The sequence below is a fragment of the Pelophylax lessonae genome (genome assembly GCF_965119305.1).
Source record: "Pelophylax lessonae genome assembly, chromosome: 5".
NCBI classification, from domain to species: Eukaryota; Metazoa; Chordata; class Amphibia; order Anura; family Ranidae; genus Pelophylax; species Pelophylax lessonae.
In genome coordinates, this window is record NC_138772.1 from 320,648,806 (window position 1) to 320,670,322 (window position 21,517).

General features: G+C 44.1%; 1 protein-coding gene across 2 annotated transcripts in view; it reads left to right on the forward strand.

The window, feature by feature from the left end:
- EXOC2 (exocyst complex component 2) overlaps window positions 1-21,517 on the forward strand; it is a 366,356-nt gene that overhangs the window by 333,153 nt on the left and 11,686 nt on the right. The gene's annotated exons all lie outside the window — the stretch shown is intronic.

Below are 21,517 nucleotides of genomic sequence, written 5' to 3' on the forward strand. Positions count from 1 at the left end.
GAGATGCCCCCTGAAGAGAGAACCACTACAGACCACTTTTCAGAAGGCTACCACAAAAGTAAACGATAACAAGCCCTTACAACCAAGGATAAGGATTGGACTTGCAGCTCATGCAAAGCCTAACAGATTCTGCTGTTTTCATTAGCATTATGCAATCCAAACTTAACATGACTAGAGGGTTCAGATTAGTAAAGCTTTAAAGTGGTCCTAAAGGTAAAGGCAATCTATGCATTAAGGTAAACCCCCCTCCCCCAATACTTACCCCTGAGCCCCATCGCGATCCAGCGATGTCCACGAGAGCCTCCACTCCCGGGGACTCTCCCTCTTTAGCTGAGACCACAGTGGGAGCCATTGGTCAGTCATAGCCCGTGAGCCAATGAGAATAGAGAGAGGGTGGGGCGGAGCCACGGCTCTGTGTGTGAGTGGACACAGAGCCGCGGCTCGTCAGGGAGCCTGCCTGCCTGGGTGTCCCCATTGCTTGCTCTGGCGGGAATAAGCAGGAGGGAGGGGCCAGGAGCATTGGCAGGGGACCACTGCACAGTGCAGATAAGTAGAAAATGTTTGTTATTTTTTTTTTTAACTACTTTACTATCGCTAAATTTACAAGTTACATACATTCCTGTTGCCAATAAGGAAAATATTCACACATTTTATTTGTCTGAAGTGTGTTTAAAATTGATTTGGTTGTTTTAAATTTGGCTGTTGGTTTTCCTGTCCTTCATTATGTGTTATAGTCATTTTCTCCACCTTCAGTGACGTGATCTTTGTTACTACACTCTAATTCATCAAGCTTGTCTGACCACTCATTCATTCTATCCTATGGTGGCAAAAAAAAAAAATGAAAAACATGTTTATCAACTTCAGTGCTTTAATTTCCTAGCCACAACCGTACTATATTTCCTTTAGGGGTTTTTCTGTTTGCTTTTAGGAAGCCACATAACAAGAAAGTGCAGAGAAAGGAGGAAGAGCAGCATGAAACTTGTGTGCCAGTTTTTCTCCATTATACAACATACACCTTCCTTTCTGCCTAGTACATTGGCTATTGATTGAGATTTACTGGAAGTACATCAGAAGGGGGGGAGTCAGCAGTAAACTTGTTATTCTTAAATTATTTGAGCTCTGGGGAAATCCCATCAGTGACTCGTGCTGCAGACAAGTAGGCGAGAAGTGCTGATATTGGGATGTGTGGGTGGGGACAGGTAGCACACATTATCATCTCTGACCAGCTGTTGAGTAAACTGCTTAAAGGTTAGGGAATTCTAGCTGTTTATGAACCGTGAGAATTTTAAAGTAATTACTAGTACTGTACTTTTGTTTACAATATATATATAGTTAACAGCAGATCATGTGTGTCAGTAATCTATAATTGGCCGTTGATGAAGATGACAGATTACAGGAAAAGCAATTTCTCTTTCATTCATTGACGGACACAGTTCCTGGTATTCCTAACCTTTGGGTTATATTGCCCCCTACAGGAGTAGGACACTAGGTAGAAAATAATTCTGGCTACACCCATGGGCACTCCCTCTCTCTGCTATAGCCACTCAGTTTTTTTTCTGCCTAGTCAGGAGTAAAGACCTAGTTCCTTACTGGGATCTTTGGTCCTTGTTTTTTTTTTTTTCTTTTTGAATATAATTTTTTTCTCCTGGAACTTTCCTGTAAGATCTACAATCAACTGCCGGACTGGGCGACAGGCTAGATAATCTAGATCCAATGGTCACCCCAGTCTGGCCAGTGAGGGCAGGCAGACCTCAGCTCCGCGCTAGGTCGGCCGCGACATACCCCCTCTGGACGTGGGCTGGCCTGCGAGTTAAACGTGAGGTCCCGGCCCGAGTCGCACTGTTCCTCCTCGCAACCCCCATTGTGAGGGGTTCTGTCTAGAGCGGTGGGCGCCTAGTTCCTGGTAGGTTGAGTAGCTGTCCCCCCTCTCCTCCTGGAGGATTTTGGTGTGGACGTGGGCCCCTCCTTGGGACGGTCGGACCCCCAGGTTCCCCTCCTTCCCGCAGGCACCCTCCTTGTTGAGTCCCTCACCTGCCCCCCCCTCCCCTCCACATACGCTGGGGCTGTTTGGGTGGTCTGGCCATTGTTCCTGGGGTGGGGGCAGGGCTCCTACTAGCGATGGGGGCCGGAGGGGTGCGCCGCTGGCGACTAGACGATCAACCGTGCGGGGGGGGTGTCATACCTGGTGGGGGCTCCTGCCAAAGCCCCCCCCCCATCCTGCCTGAATCTGTCCTTGAGGCCTGGTCTCCCTCCTGGTATGCCTGGTGGTGCCACACGGGGCCGCCATTTTGTTGTAGCCTGTGTATTCCTATACACGGTGGCTATGCTTGTGTAGTCTGGCGACCGTTTTGCTGTGTTTCGCCATTGAAAATTGCTGCAGCCATGACAGTGGAGCCTGATGGGCGGCGATTGTGGTGGTGGGAGCACCTCCTCATCCCCTGGTGCTGACTCCTGGATGATTTTACTTCCTGATTACCGCATTTGTAATGCAATATCCTGGTGTCTGCAGACACTTGTTTCTGCTGGTGGTGAGTCTGGTGGGGTCCTCTCCTTCTCTGCAGAGGGTCACTTGGTGCTTTGTGCCTGGCGACCGGGTGGTGCTGCCAGCACGGTGGGGGTTGTCCATGTAGTCTTTAGAGCACATTTCCCCGCCTGAGCCCCTCTCTGAGGCTGCGAGTCCCTCCGGGTCCCAACCATCCATCCATCCATCCATGCACCAATGGCGGTCCTGGAGTTCCTTGTGTCCCGGGTGGAGGTGGCTTTCGGCCAACGGACTGACAAAAAGAGCCCCCCGCCTTCCCCTGCCTTATCTGTCTCATAAGATTCTGAATCTGATTCGGCCGCTGCGGACATGGGCTACCCTACTGGGTCTTCAACAACGTGCCCGGAAAGCTCTGATAGTAAGGATTCCTCCACGTCTGGGACTGCGCGGGAAAAGGCGCTGGTGGGTGCACTGACTGTATCTGTGTGTGAGATCCGAAAGATGGAGGATGCAGCTGAAGCTGCGATGAAGGTGCAGGTACCCTTTGGCACTCACAAGCCATCCAGAGCGGCAAAGGTGTTTCCTTTCCCTGCCTATTTTGACAGAATTGTCACTAAAGAGTGGGGACAAGAAAAGCGTCCCCGTGGGGTTTCTAAGCTCTTTACTAGACGTTACCCCTTAAGAAGTGGACTGTGCCACTGGTGCTGTGGTGGAAAACCTTGCGATCACAATATGAACTATGCGGGAGTTCGGCTGGTTTCTGAATTTTCAGAAGTCTGCTCTGGCTCCGTCCACGAGGCTGGACTATCTGGGCCTTAGACTGGACTCGGCCTTAGCCAGAGTGCTTCTTCCTCTGGGGAAACTCCAGAAATTACAAGCTGCAATTCGCCTCCCGCTGTCCAACAGATGGTCATCTCTCCAGACTTGCATGCGGGTGCTGGGCCTGATAGTGTCTACCTCCAAGGCAGTTCTGTTTGCACAGTTCCATACGAGGTCCTTGCAAAGGGAGATTCTAACCAAATGGGACAAGACTCCGCAGTCCCTGGACAATTAGATCCAGTTTAGTCTGGGAACGAGGGAGTCTCTGATACGGTGGCTTCGTAATCTTTTTGGCTCTATAAACCATCACAATGGATTTGAAATGAAACAAACAAGATGTGCTTTAACTGTAGACTTTCAGCTTTAATTTGAGGGCATTTACATCCAAATCAAGTGAAAGGTGTAGGAATTACAACAGTCTGTATTTGTGCCTCCCACTTTTTTAGGGGACAAGTAATGGGACAATTGGCTGCTCAACTGTTCCATGCCCAGGTGTGCGTTATTCACTCATTATCCCATTTACAAGAAGCAGATAAAAGGTCCAGAGTTAATTTCAAGGGTGCTATTTGCATTTGGAATCTGTTGCTGTCAACTCTCAATATGAGATCCAAAGAGCTGTCACTATCAGTGAAGCAAGCCATCATTAGGCTGAAAAAACAAAACAAACCCATCAGAGAGATAGCAACGGAAAACAACTGTGGTGGATGACCGAAGAATTCTTTCCCTGTTGAAGAAAACACCCTTCACAACAGTTGGCAAGATCAAGAACACTCTCCAGGAGGTAGGTGTATGTGTGTCAAAGTCAACAATCAAGAGAAGACTTCACCAGAGTGAATACAGAGGGTTCACCACAAGATGTAAACCATTGGTGAGCCTCAAAAACAGGAAGGCCAGATTAGAGTTTGCCAAACAACATTTAAAAAACCCTTCACAGTTATGGAACAACATCCTATGGACAGATGAGAACAAGATCAACTTGTACCAGAGTGATGGGAAGAGAAGAGTATGGCGAAGGAAAGGAACTGCTCATGATCCAAAGGATACCACCTCATTATTGAAGCATGGTGGTGGTAGTGTCATGGCATGGGCATGTATGGCTGCCAACGGAACTGGTTCTCTTGTATTTATTGATGATGTGACTGCTGACAAAAGCAGCAGAATGAATTCTGAAGTGTTTCTGGCAATATTATCTGTTCATATTCAGCCAAATACTTCAGAACTCATTGCACAGCGCTTCACAGTGCAGATAGGCAATGACCCGAAGCATAATGCAAAAGCAACCAAAGAGTTTTTTAAGGGAAAGAAGTGGAATGTTATGCAATGGCCAAGTCAATCACCTGACCTGAATCCGATTGAGCATGTATTTCACTTGCTGAAGACAAAACTGAAGGGAAAATGCCCCAAGAACAAGCAGAAACTGAAGACAGTTGCAGTAGAGCCCTGGCAGAGCATCACCAGGGATGAAACCCCATCATCTGGTGATGTCTATGCATTCCAAACTTCAGGCTGTAATTGACTGCAAAGGATTTGCAACCAAGTATTAAAAAGTGAAAGTTTGACTTATGATTGTTTATCTGTCCCATTACTTTTGGTCCCTTAAAAAGTGGGAGGCACATATACAAACTGTTGTAATTCCTACACCGTTCACCTAATTTGGATGTATATACCCTCAAATTAAAGCTGAAAGTCTGCAGTTAAAGCACATCTTGTTTGTTTCTTTTCAAATCCATTGTGGTGGTGTAAAGATTAGAATTGTGTCGATGTCCCAATAATTATGGACCTGACTGTATATGCAGGATTTTGACAAATGACATCATTATGAGAATAATATTACTCTTATGAAATGTCTCTGTTATTTTAAGACTCTGAAGGTTCAGGTTGGCTATACATATTACAATCTGAATGCACAATCCGATATTGGTTTGTCATCAAGTATGTCGTGCCTACCTAAATAAACAATTCAGTTTATATCCTGTCAAGTAGTCCCCATTGCTATGTAGTCATTTATCAGTTTTGCTGTTTTAATAGGTGAAATCTTGGGAAAATAACACTGTGTATGGCCAGCTTTAGTTTGGCGTTGCTTTGTACAACTCAAATAATACTTGTTCTAATCCAGTTTAAATATTTTCCAGCGACATTTTTGTGTGTGTTCAACTGGCATGTTTATGTACTATATATTGAAGTCTTTTAACTGGCTTTTAAAACCTAATAGTGTCATAGGAACAGAGATGGCAGTTTTTTCAAAAAATGTGGACCTAAAATGGGCAAGGTCTAACTTATACCTTTTGGCTCCCTGGCCCAGAAAATTATATTTGACAGGTTTAGAACAACTGTTTAGCATGCTGAGTCTTGCAGAGGTCTAATATACTGTTCATATAGATAGTACTTAAACCGGAGCTCCACCCAAAAGAGGAAGCTCTGCTTGTCTGCCTCCTCCCCCACTTTGCAGCCACATTTGGCACCTTTTGGGGAGAGGGGGAAGCGGGGTACCTGGTTTTGACAGGTACCCGCTCCCACTTCCGGCTTAGTTGGCCACAGCAAAGTGAGCTGTAATTTCAGCCCCCCTCCCCCAGCCCATTCACAGTGCCTAGTGTGCCATTTTCCATTAACCAAGATGGCGGTGCCAGTACCCAAGAGCCGATTCAAGAATCGGCTGGGGTGAGAACACCGCTGGATGCCTGGACAGGTAAGTGCCCTAATAGTAAAAGTCAGCAGCTACAGTATTTTTTTGAGGGGAGGGGAGGGTGCAACTCCTCTTTAACCACTTGCCTCCAAAGACTACTCTGACACTCTTGTACATGTAAAAATCATCATTTTTTGGTAGAAAAGTACTTAGAACTGCCTAACATTTTACACCCTAGAGAATAAAATGGTGGATGTTGCTTATTTTTTTGTAACACGAAATTTGTGCAGCGACTTTTTTAAATGCAATTTTTTATTCTCTTTCATTTATCCATGAACACAGCGCTCTATAAAACATAACTACCAGGTTATATTGCCTCCCCCAGGAGTAGGACTAGGCAGAAAAAAAACACCTGGCTACGCCCATGGGTCGTCCTCAGCTTGGTATATAACCCCCCTCTCTGCTCTAGGTAATCAGTTTTAATCTGTCTAGTCAGGAGTATGGACCTAGGCTCCCGGCTTGGATCTCTGATCCTAGCAATTTTTTTTTCTTCTCCTTCCTCACATCTTTTTTGTTTTTTCTCTCAGGAGATCTAAAATCAAGTGACGGGCTGGATAATCTAGATCCAGTGCCCCCCCATCCCACTTACAGACCGCAGCTACGCGCTAGGTTGGCCACGACATGGGCAGAGGCTGGCCCACGTGTTAAACGTCTCATAGGGTCGCATACGACCTGGCTTGGGTCTGAGTAACAGTGGTCCCTTGGCCGACAGCTCCCCTACTTCGGTGGCAAGGGTTCTGTCTTGAGTGTTGCCCGCACCATGAAAGGGTAAGTAGAGTCCCCCCTCTCCCCTTTTGGGGTTTTTTTTTGGGGTGGACATGGGTAACCTCCAAGGACAGTCAGACCTGCCTGCAGGTTCGCTCCTCCCATCCTTAAATCCCTCAGTGAGCTGGGCTTCCCCCGCTCCCTTTCTCCCGTCTAGACCTGGAGGCTGATGGGGGTCCCAGGGCAGAGGATGCAGCAGAGGCCCCTGGGGTCTCCCTGCTATCTCTTATCTTTAAGGGTCCTAAAATAGTGTGTGTCCTGCCCTGGTAGTCTGGAGGGGTCCCAGTGTAGGAGACCCCTATGTGCATGCACTACTGTTTGCAGTGTGGGTATAGTTCAGGGGGGTCCCAGTGCAGGATGTGCAGTGGAGTCTCCCCTAAAACGTGTGTCCTGTAGAGGGGCTTTGGTTGCGATGGAAACAGGATATTCCGGAACTAGACAATGATAATTAGGATGAGGTGTGGGACTTTCTATTTCGGAACTTTGTCTCCTTACGCGATCGCCTTGTACAATTTAAGATAGTTCATAGAGCTTACTTTACTCCCTATAGGATCAACAGAATCAACCCCACAAGTCCTCCGGAATGCTGGCGATGCGGCCACTCTCTGGGAAACTTTACCCACATCTTCTTGTCCTGCCCCAAAATAGTGAATTAATGGGAAAAAGTACTGTCTCTCATAAACTTAGTCACGTCACTTTCCATTCAACCCTCCAAGAGTGTTTGTTTATTAGGCCTGGTAGATACCCTGGCTTCGACTACAGCAAAACAAACCCTGATCAACCCCCCATCTATTTTCCAATGGAAGCGTCTTGTACATGATAATTTCCCTTTTATATAAGGATAAATATTACCATAGGGGTTGCCCCAAAAATATGACAAGATATGGCACAGTTGGATAGCCGAACCCACAACCGCACCAGTTGTATCTCAAGCAGCACCGTGAAATATGTTGTATTTGCCTATTTTGTAACCATTTCTGTAAAATGTGTTGTATACATCTCATGTGTAGGTCTATGTTATTCATGTGGACCTTTACATTTACTATGCAAATAGTTTGTCACCTCTGAACACAGATCTGAATCAAACCCGCGGACTCACTTATGAAAGATTACTACTCTATTTTGAGTTAATATATATGAGCCATACATCAATTTAGTATGTTTTCTTTTGTGCTTCTTTTTCTTTGTCTGTAATGTTTAATCTGTTTTGTTCAAAACCTCAATAAACAGATTTATTAAAACGTGTGTCCTACCTTCAGGGGAGGTCCCCTTGCAGAGGGTGCAGCGTTTCAGAGGGCGCATGGAAGTTCCTGGTAGCATGCTTCAGAGCCTGTAGCTGATGGTGGCCATTTTCCCTTAGTCTGGTTGGTCTCTGGCTGGCGGCATGTTTGTGTAACCCGATGAAGTTACGGGGGGGCCATTTTCCCTTAGTCTGGCTGGTCTCCGGCTAGCGGCCATGTTTATGTAGCCCAATGAGGTCACGGGGGCCATTTTTACTTAGTCTGGGAGACGCTGGAGACGGCCAAAGCCTCATGGGGATGCCGAAGCTCCTCCTCTTCCTCATCCACCTCAGTTTCTTCTTCCTGTGCCCGGGACATATGAACAGGGATGTCGTCCATGATAATGCTGGGTTTAAATTCTCAGGGCTCCTCCGGTCTGTAGGGTGAGTCCTTGGGGGTCCCTGTTATCTCTCTCTCTGATGATAGGTACCCTGAGCCTTGAGGGGATCCTTTTAGTGGTGCCAAAAGGCAGTTTTTGTCTTCCTTTCCTTATGGTACCTCAGGGTCACGTCTCCCCCACTGACCCCCCTCATGGAGGTGGCAGGTCCCTCGGAACCCCAGCTTCCCATGGTTGCACTGACGGTGGTCTTGCAGTCCTTAGTGTCCCGGGTGGAAGTGATGTGTGGATAAAGGCCCAGGAGGAAGCGTCCCCTGCTCAGTCTGTCTCATCTAAATCTGAACCTGATGCCGCCATGGACGCGGCCCGTCCAGGGGGGCTTAACCACTTGCCGACCGCCGCACAACTATTTACTGCGGTGGTCAGCCCCGTACAGGCAAAGTGACGTAGTACTACGTTGCTAGCCTGAGAGCCTCTAGGGGGCAAACGCGCGCCGCCGGATGCGCTCTCCCGCCCCCGCTCATTCCGTAACATGTCCACCTCGGGTCCGCCGGTCACACGCGATCTCCCGGTGGAGAGGGAGAAAGGCAGGTGGCTGATGTAAACAAAGCCGCCTGTCATTCTCCCTGATCTAACTGCAGAGATCATACGATCCTGCTATGTAGGATCGTATGTCTCTGTGGTTACATCACTAACCACACCCCTTTACAGTTAGAAGCACGGCCCTAGGGACACACTTAACCCCTGCATCACCAGTAAAGTTAACCTCTTCCCTGCCAGTGTCATTTTTACAGTAACAGTGCATATGTATAGCACTGATTACTGTAGTAATGTCACTGGTACCCCCAAAAATGTCAGTAAAGGGTCCGATCTGTCCGCCGCAATGTCGCAGTCCCGCAAAAAAAAACGCAGATCGCCGCCATTACTCGTTAAAAAAAAAACACCAAAAATGACAGAAATCTTTCCCTTAGTTAGTAAACGCAATAACTTTTGCGCAAACCAGTCAAAATACGCTTATTGAGATTTTTTTTTTACCAAACATATGTAGCAGAAAACAAATTGGCCTAAAATGTTAAAAAAAACTTTGATTTTTACATTTTTTTGGGGGGAATTTCATATAAAAAAATTTTAAAAATATTGTTATTTTTTCAAAATTGTCGCTCTTTTTTTTTTTTTATAGCGCAAAAAGTAAAAATCGCACAGGTGATCAAATACCACCAAAAGAAAGCTCTGTTTGTGGGGAAAAAAGGACATCAATTGGTTTTGGGTACAGGGTCGCACGACCGCACAATTGTCTGTTAAAGTCAGCACAATTGTCCGATAAAGTCGCGCAGTGCCGAATCGCAAAATAGGGCCTGGTCAGGAAGGGGGTAAAATCTTCCGGGGCTTAAGTGGTTAATATCACACCCCTAGAGCCATCCAATAGTGCGGATGATAACTCTATGGTCGCAGCAGCAAATGAAAAAGCGCTGGTAGATGCGCTTATCACTGCTGTGTGTGAGAATTTAAAAATGGAGGATGTAGCCATGGACGTTGCTGTGTCGCTTGCTACACATAAGTCACCTCGCACTCCAAAGGTGTTACCTTTATAGGCCTTATTTTGACAGGTTTTCCTGTAAGGAATGGGAACAACCAAAATTAGTTTGTGGTCACCAAACGTTTTGCTGTACGTTACCCTTTAGAGGAGTCACTTTTAAAAAGTGGACTAGTTCACCCATGCTGGACCCTCTTGTTTTTAGGTTGAATAAAGCAACCATGATCCCAGTAGAGGAATCCCCGTCCTTTAACCGCTTTACAAACCGCCCGCCGCAATTATGCTGCGGCAGGCAGCCGCTCCTGGGCAAACCGACGTAGCTATATGTCGGTTAACGAGCAGGAGGCTAGGGGGCGAGCGCGCACCGCCAGCAGCGCGCTCCTGCCCCCGCTCGCCAATGGGGCAGCTTTTATTTTTAAAACAATTTTTTTTTTTCATTTTTGATCAACTTTATTGCTCTTACAAGAGTGAACAACATCCCTTGTGAGAGCATGGGCCGTGACAGTTTTTTATGGAGAGATCTGGGGTCTGTCAGACCCCAGATGTCTCTTCTGGCCTCCATAGAAGCCGATCAGACACAGATTGGTCTGATCGACTTGTTTACTGTCCTGTTATCGCCCTGCTATAACTTCATCATCTCCAACGCTGGCCCAGGAGGAAACCAGGACCCACTGCACCAGCGTATGGTCTGACAATGGGTCCAAGGATTTCATCCTAATACCTATTGGCAATCAGGGTGCTATTGTCTAGCCTGTGTAGAGGTCTATGCTTCCCTCCGTGGATGTGGAGGGAAACCGGTCATGCTGAACAATGTTACAGACAGCATAACATTCTCCATGGCTTCTTCAGTCAGACCCTTTCACGTCTGTCACATGTACTCAGGCTGAACTTGCTCTCATCTGTGAAAATCACAAGACGCCAGTGACAGACCTGCCAATTCTGGTGTTCAATGGCAAATGCCAATCAAGCTCCACCGTGCTGGGCAGTGAGCACAGGCCCCACTAGAGGATGTCGGGCCCTCAGGCCACCCTCATGAAGTCTGTTTCTGATTGTTTGGTCAGAGACATTCACACCAGTGTCCTGCTGGAGCTCATTTTGTAGGGCTCTGGCAGTGCTCATCCTGTTCCTCCTTGCACAAATGAGCAGATAACGGTCCTGCTGATGGTTTAAGGACTTTCTAAGGCCCTGTTAAGCTCTCCTAGAGTAACTGCCTGTCTCCTGGAATCTCCTCCATGCTCTTCTGATTGTGCTGAAAGACACAGCAAACCTTCTGGCAATGGCACATATTGTCGTGCCATCCTGGAGGAGTTGGACTGCCTGTGCAACCTCTGTAGGGTCCAGGTATCGCCTCATGCTACCAGTAGTGACACTGACCCTGGCCAAATGCAAAACTAGTGAAAATCAGTTAGAAAACATGAGTAGGGAAAAAATGTCAGTGGCCTAAACCTGTAAAACCATTCCTGTTTTAGAGGTTGTCTCATTGTTGCCCATCTAGTGCACTGAAGCAGCTGAAACTGCTTAATGATATCCAAGGAGTTTACTTGAATTGGTGCTAAACTCTGGTTAAAAAGTGTTCTTTTAATTTTTTGGAGGTGTGTGTGTATATATATATATATATTAGTCCATAGAGGCAGACTATGCATGGTTATGCTACCAAATGCCTGCTTGCTCACGTGCCAAGTTTTATAAGGCTGGCCATATACGGAGCAAATATTTTTGCCTGCCACCACAGGTTGCAGGAAAGAACCTCGCTCCTATCCCCCATTAACATAGACAGTGTTGATGCGGGAATCGCTCCTGCCAAGCTATTGTCTTCTCCTGGTGGGGCGTGAGCAGGGGAAGCTGTTTCTGCTGGGAGAAGACTCTGATTATCAATAATCACAAGAGAATCCGGCTGGCTAGTTGTACCCAACTTTAACGGTTCGAATTTGTGCAGGTTCCTGCTAAACTGGCCAAGATTTGAACCATGTAGGGCCGGCCTAAATCTTTAGGGTTGATTTACTAAAGAAAAATAGTCTGTTCTGCTGACTTCTATCATCCAATCACGTGCAAGCAAAAATTAAGCTTTTTTTTTATTATATATATATATATATTTTTTTTTTATTATTTTATTTCTGTGTGATTGGGTATTTGCTTGGTGATTTTTCACTACATTCCCTAAGCTAGGGGAAGCTTCCCCTGCAAAGTGAACAGCCAATTATGTCTCTTTGCTGTTGCCTTTTAGGAGAACGATCATATAACCTGCACCTCTGTGAGGTATAACAGCTATACAGGCTGGGTGAACTGAAAGGGACATAGTTGTGGCCTGGCCACATCCATTGATACCTGTTGGGATTATCTTTTGGGATTTAGAGAATAGGGAGTGGTCATACTAAAATGTATAGTAATATGTGTAGTTTTTCTTTAAATAAGTTTAATTGTAGCACTTGCTTTGTATATTCATTAGATTTTGTCTGGTCTGCCTGAAATTAATGTACAGAACTAGGCAGTGCTTGGAGCAGTTGTAAATTTTTAAATTGCTGTAGCCAATTGCAACTAGTTATATGTCACATCTTAGAGGATGTGATTCCAGTAAACTAAAACCTGGCGTAGGTTACTGGAATTTACACATCCCCTTTGTTCTTTGCACTTTTTTAATTGTATAAGTATGACTACGTTTTCAGCTATTATAGAGATCACCCATTTTAGGTTGTTTCTATGCCTGCATTAATTTCCAGAATGCTATAGCTGCAATCTGAGCTCTTATGACCTGCAACTCCTAAGTCCGAATTGGCAGCTGTTAGCTAGTTAAATTACACTATACTACCAAAAGTATTGGGATGTCTGCCTTTACACGAACATGCACTTTAATGGCATCCCAGTCTAAGTCTGTAGGGTTCAATATTGGGTTGGCCTGCCCTTTGCAGCTATAACAGCTTCAACTCTTCTGGGAAGGCTGTACACATGATTTAGGAGTGTGTCTATAGGAATGTTTGACAATTCTTATAGTGTATATTATATTGTGTTTTAGCATACAGCGGCAATAAAAAGTATGTGAACCCCAGTTAACTGGTTTTCTGTTGTAATTTGCCATAAAATGTGATCTGGTCCTCCTCTAAGTAACAATAATAGATAACCACAATGTGCTTAAGCTGCTAACACACAAACCATTCTAATTTTTCATGTATTTTTTGAACACACATATTAAACATTCACAGTGCTGAAGGAAGAAGTAAGTGAACCCATAGACTAATTACTTCAACAAAGTTATTTGGAGTCAGCAGTTTTCACACCTGGTGTCCAATTATTGAAATGAGTGTGGAGGTGTGAATTAGAGCTTTAAATGTTAAAGACACTCAAACATTTTAAGATTGCTGTTCATAAGAAGCATCGGCTGATTTAAACCAAGCCCCACAATAAGTAGCTCTCTGAAGACATCAAGAGTAGTTGATCTGCATGAGGCCGTAAAAGGGATACAAAGACATCTTACAATGTTTAGGCATCCATCAGTTAACAGTTAGACAAACTGTCTATAAATAGAGACCGTTTAGTACTGTGGCTACTCTTCCTAGAAGTGGGCGCCCAGCCAAGATGACTTCCAAGGCACAACACAGAATCCTCAATGAGGTAAAGAAGAACCTATAAATAACAGCTAAAGGCTTGCAAACATCCCTGTTAATGAGTCTACTATACACAAGTCTTTGAATAGGTGTCCACAGTTAAAGACCAAAGAGGTTAGGTGGTTGTCCTTTCTTCACTGCTTCGGAGTCTGGACCACTTGCCATCATAAAGAGGAAAATGAATTCCCAAGTTTACCAAAATATCCTACAGGATAATGCCAGAGTGGCTGTTCACCAGCTGAAACTTGGTAGAAGTTGGGGGATGAAGCAGGACAATGACCCTAAGCATCGAAGTAAATCCAAAGCAGATTGGCTTCAGAAAAAGAAAATGTGCTTTTTGGAGTGACCCAGTCAGAGCCCAGATCTTAACCTCATAGGGATGCAAGGGAATGACCTCAAGAGAGACATTCACACCAGCCATCCTACAAATGTATTTGAGCTGATGCCGTTTTGTAAAAAGTAATGATCAAAAATTCTTCCTGAACATTGTGCAAGTCTAATTCAGAGCAACTGAGAGTGGTTGCTTAAAGCCATTGCTGCCAAAGGCAGTGTGACCATCTATTGAGAATCAGATCACATTTTATGACAAAGTAAAGCAGAAAACCAGCCACCGTATATACAGGCAGGCTTTGATCTGTAATGAGAGCCTAAGCAGTATCCACAAACATATTTTATGTGCAAGAATAGAGTATGTACCCTCTACCTGCGCACTCTGGATTACACAAATTAAAACCAACAGTGTATATATATAGTGTAAAACCATTGCAGTATGTGTACAAACAAATTATGAAATTGGTAAACATACCAAATCACAATAAGTGAAATTATAACAAATATAAAGCAGCTGATTGAAATGGTGAAAAAAAAATTAATAACAACGCTCTCTTCATCATCAAAAAGAAAAATTCATCATCAAAAAAAAAATCAGCCTAAAATATGTTATAAGAAATGTCCATACATGACCAGCATGTGCTCCAAACAGTGAAATATGGTGATGTAGAGATCTTCTTAAGTGACTCCACACAACAAAAGTGAGCTGTGCTATCTTCCACCATCGTCAGATACACTCCCTACTCACCACACACAGTTTAGGATGCATGATAGATAACTGGGAGGAAATCCTCTCATAGGGAATAGGCATTCCACATTTGCACCCCAATCCAGTCAGGAGGCATTTCCAAATTGGTGTACCACATACAGTTAGGGGAAAGACAGGAGACTCTTCATAGTGTAGTATTAAAAAATGTATTGATCACTCACTAATTTAAAAACACTTACGAATGTTGCAGATCAAAGTGAGCTTGCTAATATGGAAGGGATGTCGATATGCATTCCACCTGCGTTCCAAGTTGGCGGAAATGTGTCACATAGATCCCACCCAATGCGTTTCATCGCCAGCATATGACGTCATCAGGGGTCACATGACCAGACAAATCCCTTCCTTCTATTTATATCACCGCCATATTAGGACATCCAATCTATTTCAATCCTTTCAAACTATAATTAAAACCACTTCTCCGCATACGCCAATGGTAAAATATATCTAAAAACGATATTATATTGCCCATATTGTTTTAAAATCTTCAACTAAAAATTATTTATTTAAATGACTCATAAGGATCCCTCTAGAAGTGAAAGATGGTAGCGTACCTATTAAACATTTAACCCCATCTAATAGGGACTTTAAAGAACAAAGCCAAGTAAAGATATTGGGATTGTAATAAAAAAATAATAATGTAATAATAAAATAAAAGAATTATATAAAAATAGAAAAGAGAGAACTACAGGATTGAGACCGTTTGAAACACCTTTACATTTACATTTATTAATTTGAAATGTAACAATTTAAGTCAATAACCACGTTCATTCCTACCGGACTCAAAGTACACAATTCAAATATCCATTATGTTTCATGTTACCTCCTCTCCAATGAGGTTCAATCCTGTCAATACTAATCAGTTTTACTTGTCCTACATGCTTTCCACCTCTTGGAGTTATAAAAGCCTGTGCTGTCTAAAAAGGTTGTATTCTTTTTCGGTTGTCTGGGGATAATGCCAGATAAAGTCTTAAGGCCCGTACACACGTACCGATCGTCAGCGAACGATCGGCCGTCTTTTGTCCCTGGGCTGTCGGTGTCTGTTGAAAAGTGCAAAGACAGCACAAGAATTTTGTCCGCCGACTGCAGAAGTGATGTCATGTAATGGTTAACTTTCCCTGTGTTTTTTCTTTTCTGAGCATGCCCAGTCTTGCAAATCTGCGGTCTGTCGTCCGAATTCTGTACTGACTGGCGAACAATCGGAATGTGCGCTGACGGCTGTCGGAGGCACCATACTAACAAGCGTACAATCGGCAGATCTTTCGTCCGCCGACGTTTGTATGCCGACGATCGGTACGTGTGTACGGGCCTTTATCCCTCAACAACAAGGGCCGATGTTTTTTGACAATATTTTTCCTTCTTTCAAGAAAAGAACATTGGCCTTTGTTGTTGAGGGATAAGGCGTTATCTGGCAACTGTGGAATGCCTATTCCCTATGAGAGGATTTCCTCCCAGTTATCCATCATGCATCCTAAACTCCTGTCTCTGGTGAGTAGGGAGTGTATCTGATGGTGGTGGAAGATAGCACAGCTCACTTTTGTTGTGTGGAGTCACTTGAGAAGATCTCTACATCACCATATTTCACTGTTTGGAGCACATTGTGGTCATGTATAGACATTTCTTATAATATATTTTAGGTTGATTTTTTTGATGATGAATTTTTGTAAAAGGGAGCGCGGTTTTTTCACCATATTTGATGTGCATACTGACTGTGGTCTTCTCTAGCTTTGCGCTATTACATGCATGTAACCACATTTTCGATTATGAATGTGTACCTTCCAGGAGCCCATTGGAACTTAAATTGAAAATAGTTGAGAATTTTCTTAGTCATTCTTTTGAATATTTGCTTTTAGCAGTGTTATAGTAAAAAATATGACTCATATTATGGTCTTGCTTTTCTGCATTGACAAGTTGCATATTCCCTGCTTCAGTTTCTTTGTAATGTCAACTTGGTAAATAGATTCATTAAATAAAAATTTAAGTCGTCGCTATATTGACAGTAATAGGTATAGAACTTAAAGTAATGCCCAATGTGAAAGTGTTTACATTAATAAAACTCGTTAAACTTACCCACAAGCCCATTCACTTTGTCTTGTTCGTACAGAAATATCTCAGAGGTAACCCCAGGCGTGAAAAACAGAGCATGCCTCTGATGTGTAAGTGCCTGCATGACTACTTGAACTACATGGGAATTGAGCAAAATTCTTAGAACCTGAGAATGCAGAGGTTTAATATAATGTTTTCAGATTACCAAGGGACAGCTACATTAATGTGTCAAGTATCAAATAAGGCTAGGATCACATCTATCTGTGTCCGTTTTCCATTTTGTCATCCATTTTTTAACCTGTGTCATATGTGCATTTTCGTACATTTTCCTTGTTCTGTTAAGAATAACCAAAAAATCAGACAGGTTTCATTTTTACCAATGCAGTGCATGGGCGTGAATGGCCTCATGGATTTAATGCATTTTTGTGTATTCCAAAATGCACATAAAAACACAAAGGTATGAACAAAGCTTAACCACTTGCCGACTGCACACAGTATATTTACTGCGGCAGTCAGCCCCGGCCAGGCAGAGTGACGTAGGTCTACGTCGCTCGCCTGTCACCGGGTTTTGAGCCAATAGCGGGCGAGCGCCCGCCCGCTGAGGCTCGTTCACAGAGGAGTGCGGGCGTGTGACCGGCGAACCTGATGTCCGCCGGTCACACTACGATCGTCGGTACAGCGGGAGAAAGGCGGGCGGCTTATGTAAACAAGCTGCCTGTCATTCTCCCCTGTGTAAAAATGGAGATCAGACGGTTCAACTATGTAGAACCATTGATCTCTGTTTTTACAATAGTAGACCTGTCCCACTACAGTTAGAAACACGCCCCTAGGACACACTTAACCCCTCCCTCTCCAATACAGTTAACCCCTTCCCTGCCAGTGTCATTTTTGCAGTAACCGTGCATATGTATAGCACTGATTACTGCAGTAATGTCACTGGTACCCCCAAAAGTGTAAAAAATGTCAGTCAAGGGTCCGATCTGTCCGCCGCAATGTCGCAGTACCGCAAAAAAAATCGCAGATCGCCGCCATTACTCGTTAAAAAAAAAACACCAAAAATGACAAAAATCTTTCCCTTTGTTAGTAAACGCGATAACTTTTGCGCAAACCAATCAAAATACGCTTTTTGTGATTTTTTTTTACCAAACATATGTAGCATTAAACAAATTGGCCGAAAATGTTAAAAAATTTTGATTTTTTTACATTTTTTGGGGGGAATTTCATATAAAAAAAAGTGAAAAATATTGTTATTTTTGCAAAATTTACGCTTTTTTTTGTTTATAGCGCATGATCAAAAAATCGCACAGGTGATCAAATACCACCAAAAGAAAGCTCTGTTTGTGGGAAAAAAAGGACGTGAAATTCGTTTAGGTACAGCGTCGCACGACTGCGCAATTGTCCGTTAAAGTCACGCAGTAAAAAATCGCAAAAAACCCCCTGGTCAGGAAGGGGGTAAAATCTTCCGGGGCTTAAGTGGTTAAAGCTTTCACTCCTTTACAAATCATATACTTGAATATTACCAAATTTTCAATATGTTCTGTACATAATGCTTGAAGGTAACATTTCTGTGCACAAGAAAGGAGCTATGGAGATGTTATGTGAAATTGGGTAAAACTGAGATTTTAAGCATTGATTTTCTTTCCATCACTTGCTGCCAAATTCTACAATGATTAAGGGGAGTATTAGGCGAGAGACTGCTATTCAATTCAGGGCATCAATATTTCTAATATGTATTGCATTGCTGAAATAAGGGTACAAACTGGGGGTATTTACCCACTTGACCTCCAGAAGATTTACCTCCCTTTATGACCAGCCTATTTTTTGCGATATGGCACTGCGTTGCTTTGACTGACAATTGCGTGGTCATGCATTGTTGTACCCTAATTAAATTGGTCATGTTTTTCCTACAAATAGAGCTTTCTTTGTGGTATTTGATCACCAATGCGTTTTATTTTTTGCGCTAAATGACCAGCAATTTTGAAAAAAATCTATATATTTTTTTTTTACTTTCTGCTATAAAGCATGTCCAATAAAAAAATTGAAAAAATTGAATTACTTCATACATTTGGGCCAATATGTATTCTGCTACATATTTTTGGTAAAAAAAATTCCAATAAGCGTATATTGATTGGTTTGCGCAAAAGTTATAGTGTCTACAAACTATGGTATATATACTGGAATTTTTATTATTTTTTTTTTAATACTAGTAATGGCGGCGATCAGCGACTTATAGCGGGACTGTGATATTATGGCGGACAAGGGGACACCAACTGACACTTTGTGGGAACAAATGGCACTAAAACAGTGATCAGTGCTAAAAATATGCACTATCACTGTACTAATGACACTGGCTGGTAAGGGGTTAAACATCTAGGGCAATCAAAGGGTTAACTGTGTGCCTAGCCAGTGTTTTAATGTAAACTGTGTTCTGCTTTTGCAAGGACACAAAATCCATCACTTTCCCCCTGTCAGAACAAAGCTCTGCCTTGTTTACATAGGCAGAACTCTGTTCTGTGCCTCTGCCCAACAATCTGCGGGTGCCGGCAGACAACTAGTGCCCGGAACCTGCAGATCGGTTTCTGCTGTGAGTAATCACAGCAAAAGCAACCTGCCGGTGGGGCGCCTATATAAAACCACCTATATATACGTGATTCTGCACTGGAGGTCCACCCTGTAGCCAGAGGCGGCTCTAGGCTTTGTGAGGCCTTAGGCAAAATTTAGACATGAGGCCCCACTCACCCCCTTTGCAGGGGTTAAGGAAGAACCCTGAGGCCGAGCATCTTATTACTGCTGCGGCTTGTGTGAGTGGAACGTGTACTGTGGCAATCACATGGGATGAATTGGAGAGGGATTGGACTGGGAACCATGGGGTAGGCGAGGAGGAGGAGGGGGTAAAAAGGGGGGAGTGGGTAGTTGATGAGGGATGGGTAGAGGAGAACTGGAGGATCCTGGTCTGTATAGTAATAAAAAAAGGAGAAGGATTTGTGCACGCATGAGGGAAAGAAAGAAAGAAAGAGAAAGAAAGAAAGAAAGAGAGAAAGAAAGAAAATAAAGAGGGGAGGGAGAAAGAAAGAAAGAAAAAGAAAAGAAAAGAAAGAGGGGAGGGAGAAAGAGAGAAAGAAAAGAAAAGAGAAAAAGGGTAGTAGAAAAGATAGTAGTTACTAATAGTAGTACTTAAGTGGTGATAGTGAAAGAAAGAAGAAGAGAGACAAAGAAAGGAAAGGAAGGAAGGAAGGAAAAAGAAAGAAAGAAAGAGGGGAGGGAGAAAAAGAATGAATGAAAGAGGGGAGCAATGGAGAAAGAAAGAAAAGAATGGAGAGAGATGGAAGAAGGGTGCCCCTTACATTAGAGTACTCACTGGAAGGCAGACGATAGAAGGGAATGGATGGATGGATGGAGTGGATGGATCAGGTGCCATCTTTCCTCTTCTTAACAGTCTTCAATCTTCCCGCCCACACATCATCTTCTCTGAGGAGAAATCTGCCGGGGAGTGTGGGCGGGGCAAGCACAGGTGGAGAGAGTGGGAGGAGGAGGAGCAGAACGCAGAAGCACGTCTCTCTCTCCTCCCCCTTCTGTGGGGAAGTGTCAGCGCAGTGGCTGTAGTATGTCTGTGTATGTAAAAGTAAAAGTAGGTGCTAGGTGTTGCAATAATCCCACCCACGATAAGTGATATATAAAGTGACTAGTGCTCAAATGGTGCTGAGTGAATAAATAATACAAGTAAAGTGTACAAAACTGTCAAGGCTCTTATAAACAATTCAGTCAGGACTGCTGACTGCCTCTTGGACAGGACAGGCATTGTGGTCAGTCACACTCGCTCTCTCCAGTCCTTACCTTTTTCTATAGTCTTCTTCTGGTCTGCACTTCCCTTCTTCTCCTGGTACTGAAGCCGGGAGAATGCAGGGGAGGGGTTACGTGACATCACATTGTGACGTCATCGCTATCCAGGACCATGATTGGCAGAATGCAGGAGAAAGAGGAGGAGACTCACCCACAGTGCAGCAGCAGCACAGAAGAAACCGATGTGAGTGTGGGGCCTGGCTGGAGTTATATGCTGTATAGTGTATACTAGTAGCGCCGGTGTACACCGGCAATGTTGCGGTCTTGCGGATGCTGCCGCTGGCGACCTGGCGTGTCGCAACTGAGTGGCAAGTTCAAGGTGAAGGTTACTACTGATTCTCATCATGATCTTTTCATTATAAAATAAAAAATATTGGGAAGGATGCGAGGCCCCTTTAAGTGCGAGGCCTTCGGCGGCCGCCTTACTCGCCTAATTAGAGAGCCGCCTCTGCCTGTAGCAGTATATATGCTATGGGCCGTCAGGAAGTGGTTAAACCTATTTGATAGAGGAGTGGAGGGGATTGAAGAGAGGGTTGTGTCTTTTGTAATCCATCAGAAATTAAGTAGGCAGGGCTGATACTATTCTTAGGATTTCAAAGCTCAGTAGACACAGGGTCATGGTGTACCACATATTTGGTTTAAGGAAACCTGCTTTTTTTACGGATGCCACAAAACCATTGCACAGAGCAGGTACAGTAAGTATAAGGCTCCATTCACATCTAGGCATTTTTGGGTGATTTTCTGCTCTAAGCCTCAGCTCTAAAAAGGCCCAACAAGATAAATCCCATTCATTTCAATGGCCCCTGTTCACATCTGAGCGTTCTGTCGCCTTCAAGTAGTTGTAAAGTCAGGAAGGTTTTTATCCTAATGCATTCTGTGCATTAAGATAAAAAGCCTTCTGTGTGTAGCAGCCCCTTCAGCACCCCTAATACTTACCTGAGCCCCCTCTCTGTCCAGCGATGTCTATGAGTCTCTCGGCTGTGTTGGGACTCTCCCTCCTGATTGGCTGAGATACAGCCATGGCATCATTGGCTCC